We start from the raw sequence: 16,601 nt of genomic DNA, 5'->3' as shown, positions 1-16,601 counted from the left end.
GACTGCCATGGAAGCAGGGCACTACTGCTGAATCACACACAGGGGGCAGAGCCTCTAATGTAACCTTTCTTTCCCCACACTCCAGCACCTGCCAATGACAATAAAAGAAGCCAGCTCAGGGTTGGCTCTTGTGTGCTGGATGCTGAGCAATAATAATAAAAAAAAAGCCCTCTTAGGGCCAACCCTCCCATGCCTGCTACCAAGTGCCAGAAAAAGCCCAGCCAGGGCTGGCCATCACGTGCCTTATTCTGGGTGTCGGAAAATGCCCTCACTAGGGTCTTATCTCTTGTGCCCATGGCCACCAGCTTCCCTGCACATTTGGCACTGCTGGGGCTTCTGAGATCCAAGGAGTCTTACCACCTCTGTGCCTGGTCCTCATAGGACCAAGAGCTCTCAGGCAGCCTCAGTACAGACTCCTGTGGGTGGACCACACAGAGAGGTGGGGATAAAACCAAAGCTGAACCCCAGGGATGGGGTGACTAATGAAGAAGATTGAAAATCTTTCCATCAGCAATATAAGCTGCAGATTAGATCCCTGTAATCATCTAGGTAGACCCTGCATCTATGGAATATTTGAGTAGACGATGAGTGTTCCCACAAATGAAAATGGTCTAGCTCTAACAGCTGTGGACTTTAGGGACAAGCACATGCAGGAATTGGGCCAGATCAGAGTCTGAGTGGTGCCCACAGGGCCCACAACAGGTCCAGAGACCAGCCCAGAAGAATAGTAGAGCCTCTTGTGGAGGCAGAGGTGGGCTGTGGTTCACAGCATGTGCTAAGACATTGACAGTGGAGACCCCAGGGAAACATAATTATTACTATGAATTTTATCATGTTTTGATTCATTCTGTTGTTGGTTCTGGCTTCTTTGTTTTTGTTTCTTTTTCTTACTTTCTTTTTCCTCTGTTTGTTGTTTTAGTATTTTTTAAATTTATTTAGTCTTTTGAGATCTTTATGTTTTATAAGATTTTTTAAAATTTTTTTATATATTCTATTTTTACTCTGCTTTTCTGTTGTTTTGTGTTCTTTTCCCTATTTTTTCTTCTTTAATATATTTTTCTTATATTTCCATTTCTACTTTGCTTTTCTGTTGACCAGTGTTTTTTCATTTTTATTTTATTTTATTTTTTTTAATCATTTTTACCAGTTCTGTTTCCTTGCTTTATTTTTCAGTTGGCACACTGCTTTGGTTTTGTTTTCAGGTTATGTGTTTTTGTTAGTTTTAATCCTGTTTGATTTTGGTTTTGAGTTCTATTTGTCTGGCTGTTCTCTTGCTTTTTGTTTTATTTGGCTGTTTTTGTTTATTTTACGTGTGTATGTGTTTCCTTGTTTCTGTTTTTTGTTTGCTTGATTTTGTTTTCACCATTTCTCTGGGGCTTTGTCTTTTTATTTTCTTTCTTTCTTTAGTATATTTTCTTTTAAAAAAATTCTACTTCTACTTTGCTTTTCTGTTGTGTCTTCTTTCCCCTTTTTCTTTAATTAAAAAAATTTTTTTTGGTTCATTTTCTTTCTTTGCTTCATTCTTCAATTGGAATTCTGCTTTTGTTTGGTTTTTCTCTTGCTTTTTGATTTATTTGGTATTGTATTTGTTTATTTTGTGTGTGTGCATGTTTCCTTGCTTCTGTTTCTGTTTGCTTGATTTTACTTTTTACCATTTGTTGGGGTTTTGTTAGTATTTTTTTTTTAATCCCCCTATTGCTAGGATGAGTGAATTGCAGGGTCTTGGTCCCTTAACCAGAGGTCAGGCCTGAGGCTTTGGTGTGGGAGCACAAAGTCCAGGACTCTAGACCACTAGAGAATTTCTCTCCCCAGGGAAGATTATTCGTCAAGACCTCTCATGGAGGCCTCTAAATGAATCCAAGAGCCGGCTCCACCTAAGTGTCAACAGCTCCCAGCACTGGGTGCTTCACACCAGACAACAAACAAAACAGGAAAACAAACTCACCCAACAGCCCACAGGCTATCTAAAGGCATAATAAGCTCACAGACACCCCAAAACACACCACCTGACATGACCCTGCTCATTAGAGGGAAAAGACTCAGCTCCACCCACCATAATGCAGGCAAAAGTCCCTCTCCCATTAGGAAGCCTACACAAGCCACTGGACAAAACTCACCACCAGAGGCGGAGAACAGAAGAAACAGGAACTATGACCCTGCAGCCTGGGAAAAGGAGACATCAAATACTGTAAACGAGACAAAATGAGAAGACAGAGAAATATATTGCAGGCAAACAAGCAAGATAAAAACCACAAGACCAAATAAGTGAAGAGGAAATAGGCAAAATTACTGAAAAATAATTCAGAGTGATGATAGTAAAGATGATCCAAAATCTCAGAAATAGAATAGAGGAAATACCAGAAATGTTTAACAAGGACTTAGAAAAACTAAAGAGCAAAAAAGCAGTAATGAACAACATGATAACTGAAATTAAAAATACTCTAGAAGGAATCAAAGGCAGAAAAACTGAGGCAGAAGAACGGGAAAGTGAGCTGGAAGATAGAATGGTGCAAATAACTGTTGCAGAGCAAAGTAAAGAAAAAAGAATGAAAACAATGTTGGACAGCCTCAGAGACCTCTCTCTGGGACAACATTAAGTGCACCAATGTTCAAATTATAGGCATCCCAGAAGAAGAAGAAAAAAAAGAAAGAGTCTGAGAAAATATTTGAAGAGATTAGAGATGAAAAACTTCCCCAACATGGGAAAGCAAATAGTACAATGAAGTCCGAAGTGCAGAGAGTGCCATACAGGATAAACCCTAGGAGAAACACACTGAGACACATGTTAATCACACTAACAAAAATTAAATTAAAATTAAAAATATAAAAAGCAGCAAAGGAAAAGCAACAAAAAACATACAAGGGAATCCCCATAAGATTATCAGTTGATTTTTTAACAGAAACTCTACAGGCCAGAAGGGTGTGGCAGGATATATTTAAAGTGTTGAAAGGGAAAAACCTACAATCAAGATTACTCTACCCAGCAAGGATCTCATTCAGATTCAATGAAGAAATCAAATGGTTTACAGACAAGTAAAAGTTAAGAGAATTGAACACCACCAAACCAGCTTTACAACAAATGCTAAAGGAACTTCTCTAGGCAGGAAAAACAAGAGAAGGAAAAGACCTATAATAACAAACCCAAAACAATTAAGAAAATGATAATAGGAACATACATATAGATAATCACCATAAATGTAAATGGATTAAATGCTCCAACCAAAAGACATAGACTGGCTGAATGGATACAAAAACAAGACCCATGTCTACAAGAGACACACTTCAGACCTAGGGACACGTACAGACTAAAAGTGAGGGGTTGGAAAAAGATATTCCATGCAAATTGCAATCAAAAGAAAGCTGGAGTAGCAATACTCATATCAGATAAAATAGACTTTAAAATAAAGAATGTTATAAGAGACAAGGAAAGACACTACATAATGATCAAGGGATCAATCCAAGAAGATATAACAATTGTAAATATCTATGAACCCAACATAAGAGCACCTCAATACATAAGGCAAATGCTAACAGCCATAAAGGGGGAAATTGACAGTAACACAATAATAGTAGGTGAGTTTAACACCCCACTTACACCAACAGACAGATCATCCAAACAGAAATTAAATAAGGAAATACAAGCTTTAAATGACAAGTTAGACCAGATGTACTTAATTGATATTTATAAGACATTCCATCCAGAAACAACAGAATACAATTTCTTCTCAAGTGCTCATGGAACATTCACCAGGATAGATCATATCTTGGGTCACAAATCAAGCTTTGGTAAATTTAAGAGAATTGAAATCATATCAAGCATCTTTTCTAACCACAATGCTATGAGATTAGATTATGAATTACAGGAAAAAAAAACTGTAAAAAATATAAACACATGGAGGCTAAACAATATGCTGCTAAACAACCAAGAGATCACTGAAGAAATCAAAGAGGAAATAAAAGAAAAAAATACCTAGAAAAAAATGGCAATGAAAACACAGCAACCCAAAACTGAAGTATAAAGAAAAAGCATTTATAAAATGGAAGTTTATAGCAATAAAATCGTACCTCAAGAAACAAGAAAAATATCAAATAAACGACCTAACCTCACACCTAAAGCAGTTAGAGAAAGAAGAACAACAAAAAAATAACCCCACAAAGTTAGCAGAAGGAAAGAAATCATAAAGATCAGATCAGAAATAAATAAAAAAGTAAGGAAACAATAGCAGAGATCAATAAAACTAAAGCAATCAGAGAAGAGAAAGCCATAAAAGGAATCTAAATCAGAAAAGAAGAAAAACTGTCACTGTTTGCATATGACATGATACTATACATAAAGAATCCTAAAGATGTTAACAGAAAAATAGAGCTAATCAATGAATTTGGTGAAGTAGCAGGACACAAAATCACTGCACAGAAATCTCTGGCATTCCTATACATTAATTATGAAAAATCTGAAAGAGAAATTAAGGAAACAATCCCATTTAGCATTGCAACAAAAGAATAATATACCTAGGAATAAGCATATCTAAGGAGGCAAAAGACCTGTATGCAGAAAAATATGACATTGATGAAAGAAATCAAAGATGATATAAATGGATGGAGACATATTCCATGTTCTTGGATTGGAAGAATCAACATTGTGAAAATGACTGTACTAGCCAAAGCAAGCTACAGATTCAATGAACTCCCTATCAAATTACCAATGGCATTTTTCACAGAAGGAGAACAAAAAATTTTACAATCTGTATGGAAACACAAAAGACCATGAATAGTCAAAGCAATATTGAGAAATAAAAACAGAGCTGGAGGAATCAGGCTTCCTGACTTCAGACTATACTACAAAATTCCAGTAATCAAGACAGTATGGTACTGGCACAAAAACAGAAATATAGATCAGTGGAACAGGATAGAAAACACAGAGATAAACCCGCATACATATGGTCACCTTATCTTTGACAAAGGAGGCAAGAATATACAATGGAGAAAAGACAACCTCTTCAATAAGTGGTGTTGGGCAAACAGGACAGCTACATGTAAAAGAATGAAATTAGAATACTTCCTAGCACCACACACAAAAATAAAATCAGAATGGATCAAAGACTTAAAGGTAAGGCTAGACACTATAAAACTCTTAGAGAAAAACATATGCAGAACACTGTATGACATAAATCACAGCAAGGTCCTTTCTTAACCCCCTCCTAGAGTAATGGAAATAAAATAAAAAATAAACAAATGGAATGTAATGAAACTTAAAAACTTTTACACAACAAAGGAAACCATAAATGAGACAAAAAGACAACCCTCAGAAGGGGAGAAAATATTTGCAAATGAAGCAACTGACAAAGGATTAACCTCCACAATTTACCAGCAGCTCATGCAGCTGAATATTAAAAAAAAAAACAAACAAACAACCTAATTCAAAAATGGTCAGAAGACCTAAATAGACATTTCTCCAAAGTAGACATACAGATTGACAACAAACACATGAAAGGATATTCAACATCACTAATCATTAGAGAAATGCAAAACAAAATCACAATGAGGTAGCATCTCACACAGTCAGAATGGTCATCATCAAAGAATCTAGAAACAATAAATGATGGAGAGGGTGTGGAGAAAAGGGATCTTCCTGCCCTGTTTGTGGGAATAACAATTGATACAGCCACTATGGAGAACAGTATGGAGGTTCCTTAAAAAACTAAAAATAGAAATACCCTATGACCCAGCAATCCCACTACTGGGCATATACCCAGAGAAAACCATAATTCAAAAAAATACATGTACCCCAATGTCCATTACCACACTATTTACACTAGCCTGGACATGAAAGCAACCTAAATGTCCATTGACAGATGAATAGATAAAGAAGATGTGGCACATATATATATAATGGAATATTACTCAGCCATAAAAGGGAATGATATTGAGTTATTTGTAATGAGGTTGATGGACCTAGAGTCTGTCATACAGATTGAAGTAAGTCAGAAAGAGAAAAACAAATACCAGATGCTAATGTACATATATGGAATGTAAAACAAAAGGTACTGATGAACCTAGTGGCAGGGCAGGAACAAAGATGCAGGCATAGAAAACACACTTGAGGACACAGAGGGGGAAGGGGAAGCTGGGACGAAGTGAGAGAGTAGCATCAATATGTATGTGTGTGTATATATATATATATATATATATATATATATATACTACCTAATGTAAAATAGATGGCTAGTGGGAAGACACTGCGTAGCACAAGGAAATCACCTCGATGCTTTGTGATGACCTAGAGGGGTGGGAAATGGAGGGTGAGAGGGAGGCTCAAGAGGGAGGGGATATGGGGATATATGTATACATATAGCTGACTCACTTTGCTGTACAGCAGAAACTAACACAGCATTGTAAAGCAATTATACTCCAATAAAGATATAAAAACAAACAAACAAAAACACTAAAGAAAACTCTTAAACTCACACAAAGAGTTCCATCTTATGCATTTTGCGGCATTGAAAAATGATTACTTTTTCTGATTAATAAAAAAATGAAAATTAAAGTAAAAAAAACCCAGAAACTATGCCTCTGCACTTATTATATAATGGTATTTACTTTTTTATATTGAAACCTTGGATATTATTCTTAATATATGCCATGGAATGTTCTAAGTACTTACAAATATTAGCTCATAAAATCCTATGAAATAGGTAATATAGGTAGAAAGGTCAAATGTTAGTAATTGTTGTGGTTAGTTTTACTCATGGAACTTAAAATATAACTGAGTAAAATACTATGAAACCATGTTTTGTTTTCATTCAAACCTTGAAATGTTGAAGATGAGATGTCTAAGATGAAACTTGAATTTCCTAGCCCTGGAGAGAATCATGCTTTCTTTGCCATGGCATTTCACCAATCATAGAAAGTAGCCGCTGTTATTTATAATTTTCTTTGTTTTTCCACTAGTAAGATATTGATTTAGCTGACAGAATTTTCTTCCTCTCTTAATCAGAAAGAACAGAATCCTGGGCTTCCCTGGTGGCACAGTGGTTGAGAGTACACCTGCCGACGCAAGGAACACGGGTTCGTGCCCCGGTCCGGGAAGATCCCACGTGCCGCAGAGCAGCTAGGTCCGTGAGCCATGGCCACTGAGCCTGCGCGTCCGGAGCCTGTGATCCTCAACAGGAGAGGCCACAACAGTGAGAGGCCCGCGTACCGCAAAAAAAAAAAAAAAAAAAAAAGAAAGAAAGAAAGAAAGAACAGAATCCTTATGTGAACTATAAGGTTTGTATAGAGAGATGACATAAAGGGTCGAAAAGCTGCCTTAGATTTTGAGAGCTATGATGTTTGCTCTGTGGATTAACCTGGTTAATGCTCAAAATTTAGTGTCCCTGCTGAGTTTCACATGCTGATATCAGTATGAGATACAGTCTCTAAAGCTGACTTTTTTTATTATGGCCTTAGCCATTATAAACCTGATACAAAAAAAAAAAAAAAAGTGGCTTTAGGATTATTTTCGAATTTAATTTCTTTCCCCAAGGTAATTTCTTTCCTCTTTCTTTTAACATGTGCTTATGAATATGTTTTATATGTTCAATAATGGGGTGAAAAGATATTTTAATATAAAAAATATATTTTAACTAGTTTTCTGGTCTCAAAGCCAGAGTTTAGAGGGGAAGACTATGGATTAAAAAACATTAGAAGATTATCTGAGAAAATAATGTGAACTCAGTTAATATGATACAGGTATACACAGAAAGGAGCTCATTAAGAATGGAAAGTTATTAATTAACATCTACTAGGCACGTGGCATAAAGTGTATAAGACATTTATACTAAAGATTAATAATAAGACTGACCTCTGGCTTTGAGAAATGTAAATATTGGCATGTACATTAAATTGGAGTTAATGTTCCTAAAACATTTCCTCCCCGATAATACACATGCTATTGTACCCGGGTAGGAGTTGTCAACAATTATTTACTCTCTAAAACAGATCAGAAAGCATTCATAATCCCTAGCAAGGACTTTTTCTCTTGCCCTAATAAAATGCAATTTTTATCCAGAACTCTAGCCAAGGGAATGGGTATTCCACCCCAAGCCTGAATTTGTGAATCATTTCACTACTGCTAATCATGCTTCTTCCTCTAGCTTCCCATTCATCCAGATACTCAAATCAAAACTCAAAATTTACCCTGGATTCCTCTCTTGCCTTGAGTATTCTATTAACACAATTTGTTAGCTCTGACCTCAAAATGAATCCCGATTTCATCTGTGAGTCACTACCTCCAGTTCTCATACCTTAGTAGACAGCACCAGTGTGTATTCTCTGGGCTACCAGAAGAGCTACCACACTGGATGCTCTATTGCTCTTGTCTCCCACCCTCAACAATTAATGTTCCACATGTCATTTAAAACAATCCTTTTTTGGTAGATCTTTAAGATATTTAATGTTGAATCCAATATCTTTAACAAAAGCAATGGGACTCTGCATGATCTATCCTCTATTTACCTCTCCCTCCTCATCTGTAACCACTCACCTTTCCCTAGCCCTATATGGTCTAGTAACAATACAATTCCTTGGTTTGTCAGGTATGTCAAGCTTGTTCCTCCATTTGAGTTTTCCTCCAGCTGTTCCCTTTGCCTGGAATATTCCTGCTTCACCCTTTCTCATGGATGGCTGTTTCCTATCATTCAAGCCTCTACTCAACTCAACTGTGGCCTCCTCCACAGGTGCTCCCTGACCATCCAACTCTTATCACTCTACCTGATTTGTTTTCCTCATAGCATTTATTGCTGTCTGAAATTTTAATTTCTTTTTTTCTTCTTATATTATTATATTTGTCACTTTCAAGTAGGTATTCTGTTGGTCTTATTTGTTGCTATAACACCAGCATCTAAAGGTAAACAGCTTTTATAGTACGTTAAAGATTGAAAAACTAAATAAACACTGATTAAGAGACAAATCAGCCATCAACTCACTTGGGAGACTATGGTAACTTGCTATGAAATAAAGACAGTTGGTTTTGAACCTCAGGCCACAAAATTCAAAATATCTATTTCTAGATAGTTTTTCACAATATATTCTATTACATTCTAAATGGGAAGGGAAGAAAACACTGAATTTATTGTTCAACTTTCACATCATTATTGTTTAGTTTTAAATTCCATATAATTGCTTATCCCTATAAAGAAAACTAAAGTTGCCAGATTCATTGAATATGAATACAGACACCAAGTAAAATTTGAATTCATATAAACAACAGATGTTGTTTAGTATAAGTATACCTAAACATTGCATGGTGCATGTGTACCAAAATTGTTCATTAATTATCATAAATAATTATTTCATAAATTATTTTGTGTTTATGAAATTCTAATTTAACTGGATATTCACTATTTTATCTGGCAACCCTATTATAAACACACTTTTAAAACTGACATGCTTCTATGGAATTCATTCTTTACACAAAAATCTCTGAGTATGTAGCCTGCATAACTAAGAAATCTCTGGATTAGAAAACATATGGTAAAAGCACAGTCTTTGCCATTAAGGACCTCACATGCTAGTCAGGAATGTTCACAAAATGTCAAGGTGACTCAAATATTTCATGCCTTCTAAATGTGCTAAATACTTTGCAAAGAAAATAAAGTGGTTGTAATTTTAATGTGATTTTCAGGAGTGAACACCATGAACGTGCAGAAAAATTAGGAAAGCCTTCTTGGATAACACAGAACTTTAAAATGATTTTTTAAAATAATGAACATAATTTGACAAAGATAAGAGTGGCAGTTTTAGGCACAACATTAATACAGGAATATTGCACATGGTATATTTGTACAACAGGTTCTTTTGGAAAGAGGTTTAGGTTGTATAACACTGGAGATGTAAGTCTGGGGACAGTAATAAGAACCAAATTGTTAGGCCTCTTAATGATAGGTGTAGAAGTGTGAGTTTTGGCATTGGGACAATTAGCATCTACCAGAAATTTTCTGTAAATTGAAAGCAAATGATAACATATTAGGAAATTTTCTTCTGATGGTAACATTTAGAGATGAATTGTAGAATAGGAAAAGATAAAACAAGCTACTTCAATAATTTTAGCCTGAGATAAATGGAGGGTGATAGTAAGAAGTTTATATTGTATGATGCAGTAGTGGTGGAGGTCAATTTCACTTAGGGATTGAGAAAGAGAACAAGAAAGAGTTATTTCCAAAGCTTTGCACTTAGTGGATCAAAAGAATTATAGTGCCACCTATAGATGTGGGATATCTAATTTTGGAGGAAAAATAATCAGTCCAATTTTAGTTAATTTGAATTTAATAATCTTTGGTGTCTGGGCCAGAAATGTTGAGGTCTTCTTTTTTCACATGCAGCCAAAGTAGTGAAATTAGGTATCTCCTCTAATGCAGACAATGTAATGCAGAGTTAAAAACTGAGTTCAATGCAGTACCCAGCAATGGAGAAGAAGGAAGGAAAAGAAGCCAGTAGAAGATGCAGTGCCTAGGAGTAAATGGGTGTATACATTGGAAATATAAGCAATAATAGTCAAACTTTTAGAGGGTCAGTGACCCATTAAGGAAACCTATAAAAGCTATAAAACTCTCCCCAGGAAAGAAATGTGTAAATGTTTACACATGAAAATCTTGTACATGCATTTTATGTGTCTACTGACATCTATAATTCTTTTCATAAATGAAGGGTCATTCCCTACTCTAGAAAGAGCTGAGTAAAAATGTAGGTGAAGATCCTTCAAGAAAACAGAAGTGAATGGGGCTAAGAGTAACAATTGGAAAAAATACCACCCCTTTGAGAAATGGGTTAGAAGCAGGATATAGACTTGTGGCTACAAATTAAGATCAAAAGAAACAAATGGAATGTCAGACATACAAATAAATAAACAAATAAGTGTGTAAAATATCCCAACATTCAGATCCTGAGGAACAAAATGAAGTTAGTCGGGAATCAAGTAAGGCAGTTCCTTGATATCAGGCAAAGATTCAAAAGTCTAAGAGAAACCCGATCTTGAGCTTTAGGTGAGGCTGTGAATATCTCAGAGTCAAGTGTGCAACCAGAAAAGTAAAAGCATGTGTCACATGCCTGATGTGCATCTGAGATGGATTTTTCTGGGGTGATGCCGTCTTTTATGGCAGTAGAATCCACATGCTGACTTCCAAAGCAAAAAGAAAAGTGGTGCTCCACCATAGAGAAGATTAAGCCAAGATTAAACTTTACTCCTCAAAGTCCCAGCAGATATGTGAACATAAAATGTAATTTTCTATGGATATATGTTGACCTTGGGGGAAATAATACAAATGTGATTATCTCCTTTCATAAAGATAAGAACAAAAGATTGTAGCAGCCTTCCTTGGGGATTGAATGAAGTAGATGTGAAGATGATCAGATGATTGTTTATTGCATGGAGCACTTAATTTAACTCTTAAGCTGTCTTTTATTTATCATCTCATTTTATAGTACACACTTATTAGAGGCAGGTATCATATAAATAGTTTGAAAAATTATCCCTGTAGTACCTCGAAGTCATGCACATATAATAAAGTATGTTCAATAAATATGAAATGATTAACATAATTGAATGATAAGTTAATTATTATTTATTAACTATGACCCAGATTGTCATTATTTTACTAGTTGATGATTTGCTTGAAATATTTTCAGAAATACATCAAATAACCGAGATTTAAGAAGGAAAATCCAATATTAAAACATAGTTCCAAAATAAAAATTAAAAAATCATTTTGTAAAGCTTCAAAATTGAGGATACATTTGTGGAATTATATTTGTTTTAATCAAATTTTATAGCCAAACATGTTTAATATTCTATTTATAAAAGACATATATTAATTTTATTTCAAGCAGAAGAAAACAATATCATGTACTTCAATATCATCAAAATATAGCAATTCTCAGATTTTTTATTGTTGGTAAAATTGCATTAAGTATTTAAAAAGAAATTCACTGTTTTGTGCTGATCTGAGGTGAAAATGGTTTATAATGGACATAGACTTACCATGCTACTGGGATAAAAAGTAATTACTCCCCATAGTTCCTGTGAATTTTTAATGTGAAAATCACATTTATGTGATCATGAAGGGAAATAATTATTTTCTTTACAGAGAATAACTTATGATTGAAAGGAAAATTCTGATCTCTTATATTAGTCTTTCTTTTAAAATTGCTAAGGTCACTTTAACTAAGGGGTCTCTCAGCCAGTAGCAGTGGTATACTTCACATTCAATAGTTTTTTACTTCTTTTTTACTTCAGCACTCTCATCATTTGCCTAAAGTGATGAGAAAAAAAATGAATAAAGTAATAGGTTAACTCTCACTTTCCTGAAACCAAGCATTCCTAGCTTAAGCAGACTTCATATGATATATATGGCGTTATCTGCTTGGGCACTCTGTGTGTCAAAACCAGCACAAAACTTTCTGATAGTTGCTATGGTGATTGCCTTTTCAAAAGAAGTGAGTTACAGATTAAAAAGCTTCATAAAACATACATACATGGTTAGCTCATAAACTGCAGGTGCCTGCAGCTATAACAATTTAAACACCACTTTCTGAAACATTTTTAAAAACTTCACTTCTGAAAAGCACATTTAATAATAAACCAAAGTTGCTTGCCCCCCTTGTCTGTTAAGGTCAATGCATTTCCCTCAGGGGAGAATCATCCTTGCCAAGTTCCAAAGGAAATTATAGACAGAAAGCAAGAAAGGCTGCACAAGCGGAGTTGTCATACTTTCTCAGACTCTGAGGGCTCCCTACCTTCCACTATCTCCCGAGGGCAATACAGGAACACTGTCCCTCTGCATTTTCAGGTGCCACTTAGAAATGTAGAAGCATTTCTGTATTTCAAGAATTGAATACTTGGTCTGATGATATGCAAAAATTGTGAGTTATTCTAGAAGTACTTATGTATCACTTTATTGCTTGAATCTTCATAAACATTGTATTAAGTGTTAATTTTATCAATCTTTTACAGTAGAGAGCCAAAAATTTGTGACAACTTTGTATCAATTTTTGGTTTTTTCTAAATTTTTTTAAAAAATTATTTATTTTACTTATTTATTTTTGGCTGTGTTTGTTGGGTCTTTGTTGCTGTGCACAGGCTTTCTGTAGTTGCAGCAAGCAGGCGCTACTCTTTGTTGTGGTGCACAGGCTTCTCATCATGGTGGCTTCTCTTGTTGCAGAGCACGGGCTCTAGGTGCATAGGCTTCAGTAGTTGTGGTGTGCGGGCTTCAGTAGTTGTGACATGCAGGTTCAGTAGTTGTGGTTTGCGGGTTCTAGAGTGCAGGCTTTATTGTTGTGGTGCACGGGCTTAGTTGCTCCGTGGCATGTGAGATATTCCCAGACCAGGGCTCAAACCCATGTCCCCTGCATTAGCAGGTGGATTCTTAATTGCTGCGCCACCAGAGAAGCCCTTAGTTTGTATTTAAAATAGAAAAATATAAAATAAATAAATGTGTGTATATATATATATATATATATATATATATATATATATATATATTAGAAGGGTTGGACTTTGTAATGCACTTTTATGGATATACATTGACTTTTGTGTTCTTTTACATTTTCTTTTCTGTATTTCTCTCTCTACCTACACCAAATCTTGCACAAAGTGTACACATGTTATTCATTCTTCTGCACTAATTCCATACAATATTACATTACTTATAAAACAGAACTCTGTTGCATTTCTCTTATCTGCCTTCTTCGGCAGAAAATTACTCCACTGTTTCTTCTAGTGAGTTATCTTGTTTCTGCCAATCTTTACTCTATTCACATTTTCTAAGGTGAAAAGAACTAGTGTGAAATTCAGAGACATCACCTGCTGAGGGTTGGCAGTCTTACTCTCTTAACATCATGGCTCTTAAATGTATATATAAATCCTATAATTTCAACTTTTACCAAAAATGAATTAAACTAAAAATATATACTAGTCACATCATTTTAAAAATGTAGTCAATAGCAGCCTTTACTATCTTATGACAGTATGTATTCTCTATATTTCATACCTCCCTGATTGCCTCACACTTTGTCCCAAACTTACCTTACAAAATCACTGTGAAGACTAAACATGACTATATATGTGAGGAATATTCTTCCACCTGTAAATTTTTTAAATTTGCTATCCACATGTTCCTAGGTGGTACAGATAAAATGTAGAGAAATGGGGTATATGTGGAAATGCTATGGCCAAATCACCCTTAAAAGCATTTGCTGCTCATCTATAGCATACTGCTGCCATTACTAACATCATTTCAATAATCAATGAACTATGATGCTACCTAGTTTTTAAAAAGAAGTGATTATTTGCATTTTCATATGCTGAAACCTTTCTCTTAGGGCAAGAACACGCAGGTTCCATGAAAGGAGGGCTCAAGTGTGAGTTATGAAATCTGGATTGTTCAGTAGTAAGGATTGTTTTAATTTCATTACTTCACATATACTGCCATAATTAACACACTGATGAAGCTGTCTAATTTTTATAATAGCTCTTTCCAGCACAAATGTCTTTTTTATGTGAATTCAGATGTAGCCAACCTTTAAAAATGTTAACGTGTTGCAAGCATTTTGAGATCCCCAGGTGAAAGTACCAAACCATACATCTGTGCTCCAAATGTATTTTAATTATAAACACAGCTTTATAGAACTTAAGAAAATAATTTCCTTAATGGTCAGTGTTAATACAAATTTGGTATATACCAATATTCCTGATGTTAAATCAGTTGTGATAATGGAGCAGAAGTCCTCTGGTTTCTCAATTATCTATGTCTACATCTTTCTTTGAGAAAGGAATCATTTGTGACATATTAGGGTTGCTCACATAACTTTACCAAAAAAATGGCACATTCACAATTCACTTTTTTTTTTTATTCATTCTTATTCCCAGGATGAGCCATCAGAGCAAAATGTTGGTGGTTCAATATTATCTTGTCTCCTATTTTTGTATGTCCTGTTAAAAACAAATGTCCTTAATTGACTTGTGATAGTAGCAAATTAATTCTAGAATGTCAGAAATATCTAAGAAGAGATGGCTGTATGGATCCCATTCCTCTTAGACTCACTCAGAGCTACAGCTGTCCAGGGTTATATGTAATGTCTGTAGCCCTATTTTCTGTTAGCTGGCTATTTTGATGATGAATATGTGTGCAGGTAACTCTTCTCTGAGAATTTAGTTTCTTTTGAATGTCCTCTATTTTGAATGTACAGTCCTCTGTATCTTCACAGAATACTAATAGGTTTTATTCAAAAGGTGACCCCATGAAAAGATTCAAAACGTCTCTATTGATAATTGCTCCCTTTTTCTCTATCTGACTTGGATATGATACATAGAGCTGGAGACTGTAAAATAGCATATTGTGAATAAAAACAACCTTATACACTCCAAGTCGATTTTGCTTTTTTTCCCTCAAAATCATGTATGCAATTTCTAGTGGCCCTTGCTTGAAGAATGAGAGAACAATTTTACACAAACAATAAAAATGTAGTGAATAAATGTTTTGGTGGGAATTCTTTTGAGAAGCTATATGCTTTTAAGATTGCAAATATATAAAAATATTATTTTTCTCCTCTATAAATATAAGATCTATGAAATTAACAAATAAAATTTAAAAATGTTAGTAGCTAATACATAATACTGATCATAGCTTAAAATTGATGAAATTACATGTGATTATGTAAATTATATAATTTTCTATATATGATATGCCTGAATAGTCCTGTTGTAACAAATTATATGTATAAAAAATCATATTTCAAGTATAAAACATAAATGTATAAGTAGTAGCATAGTTAGAGAAAATGCCCTGGGCCTTTTTCTCCCAGATTTGGATTCTATTCACTAGAACTTCAAATACAGATATCTCTGATTAAAATTTTTAAAAACTACTAATTTGCATATCTGACCTGTACTGGATTTTTATTCAGTTGCCTAATCAACATATTTATCTTACTTTAATTTCATAAAATCAGCCCCATTCTATTATCTTACTTTGTTTGTTCTTCTAGGATTCTAAGAAAGCTCTCAGTGAAAGAAAATACATATCTTTATTTTTTATAAATAAATTGTCTACCATTTCTTCTAGACCGATCCTTCCATAAGACAATACATTAGTTTTTCTTTTTGAAGCTACATTGTTTTCGTTGAAGTGGCCATTTACATAATTAACTTAGCATGCAGAAGTCATTTAGACTTTCAACCCCACAAAGTGGATTTTTCTTTTTTTTCTCTTTTTTTCATTCCTATTTACTGGTTTAGGCACTTGTGAATTGAAGAGAGTCCAGGCAATGACTTTCAGGGACATAGAATTACAAATTCGATAGTAGGTAAGTTGCTTATGCCTTATAAGTAAACTCAGAGTTCCTACCATAACAGATAGCTAACTGGCACCTATCAATCTGTCACACTGAAAAAAGTTTTTTTAAAAAAAATATGAATACTTTGACAAACATTTGAATTTGGATATTCGTGGGAAAATTTGTGTAACTGACATATCAACTATGGTCTCCCCAGAAAGTACTATGAATTTGTAAGTATCTACAGGCAAATATACTATTCAGTATTTACTGTTTCCTACCTAGGAACAATCCAT

Source organism: Phocoena phocoena, chromosome 8 (genome assembly GCF_963924675.1).
Source record: "Phocoena phocoena chromosome 8, mPhoPho1.1, whole genome shotgun sequence".
Taxonomy (NCBI): domain Eukaryota; kingdom Metazoa; phylum Chordata; class Mammalia; order Artiodactyla; family Phocoenidae; genus Phocoena; species Phocoena phocoena.
The sequence above is the reverse complement of the archived record's forward strand: the minus strand, read 5'-3'. Positions refer to the sequence as shown.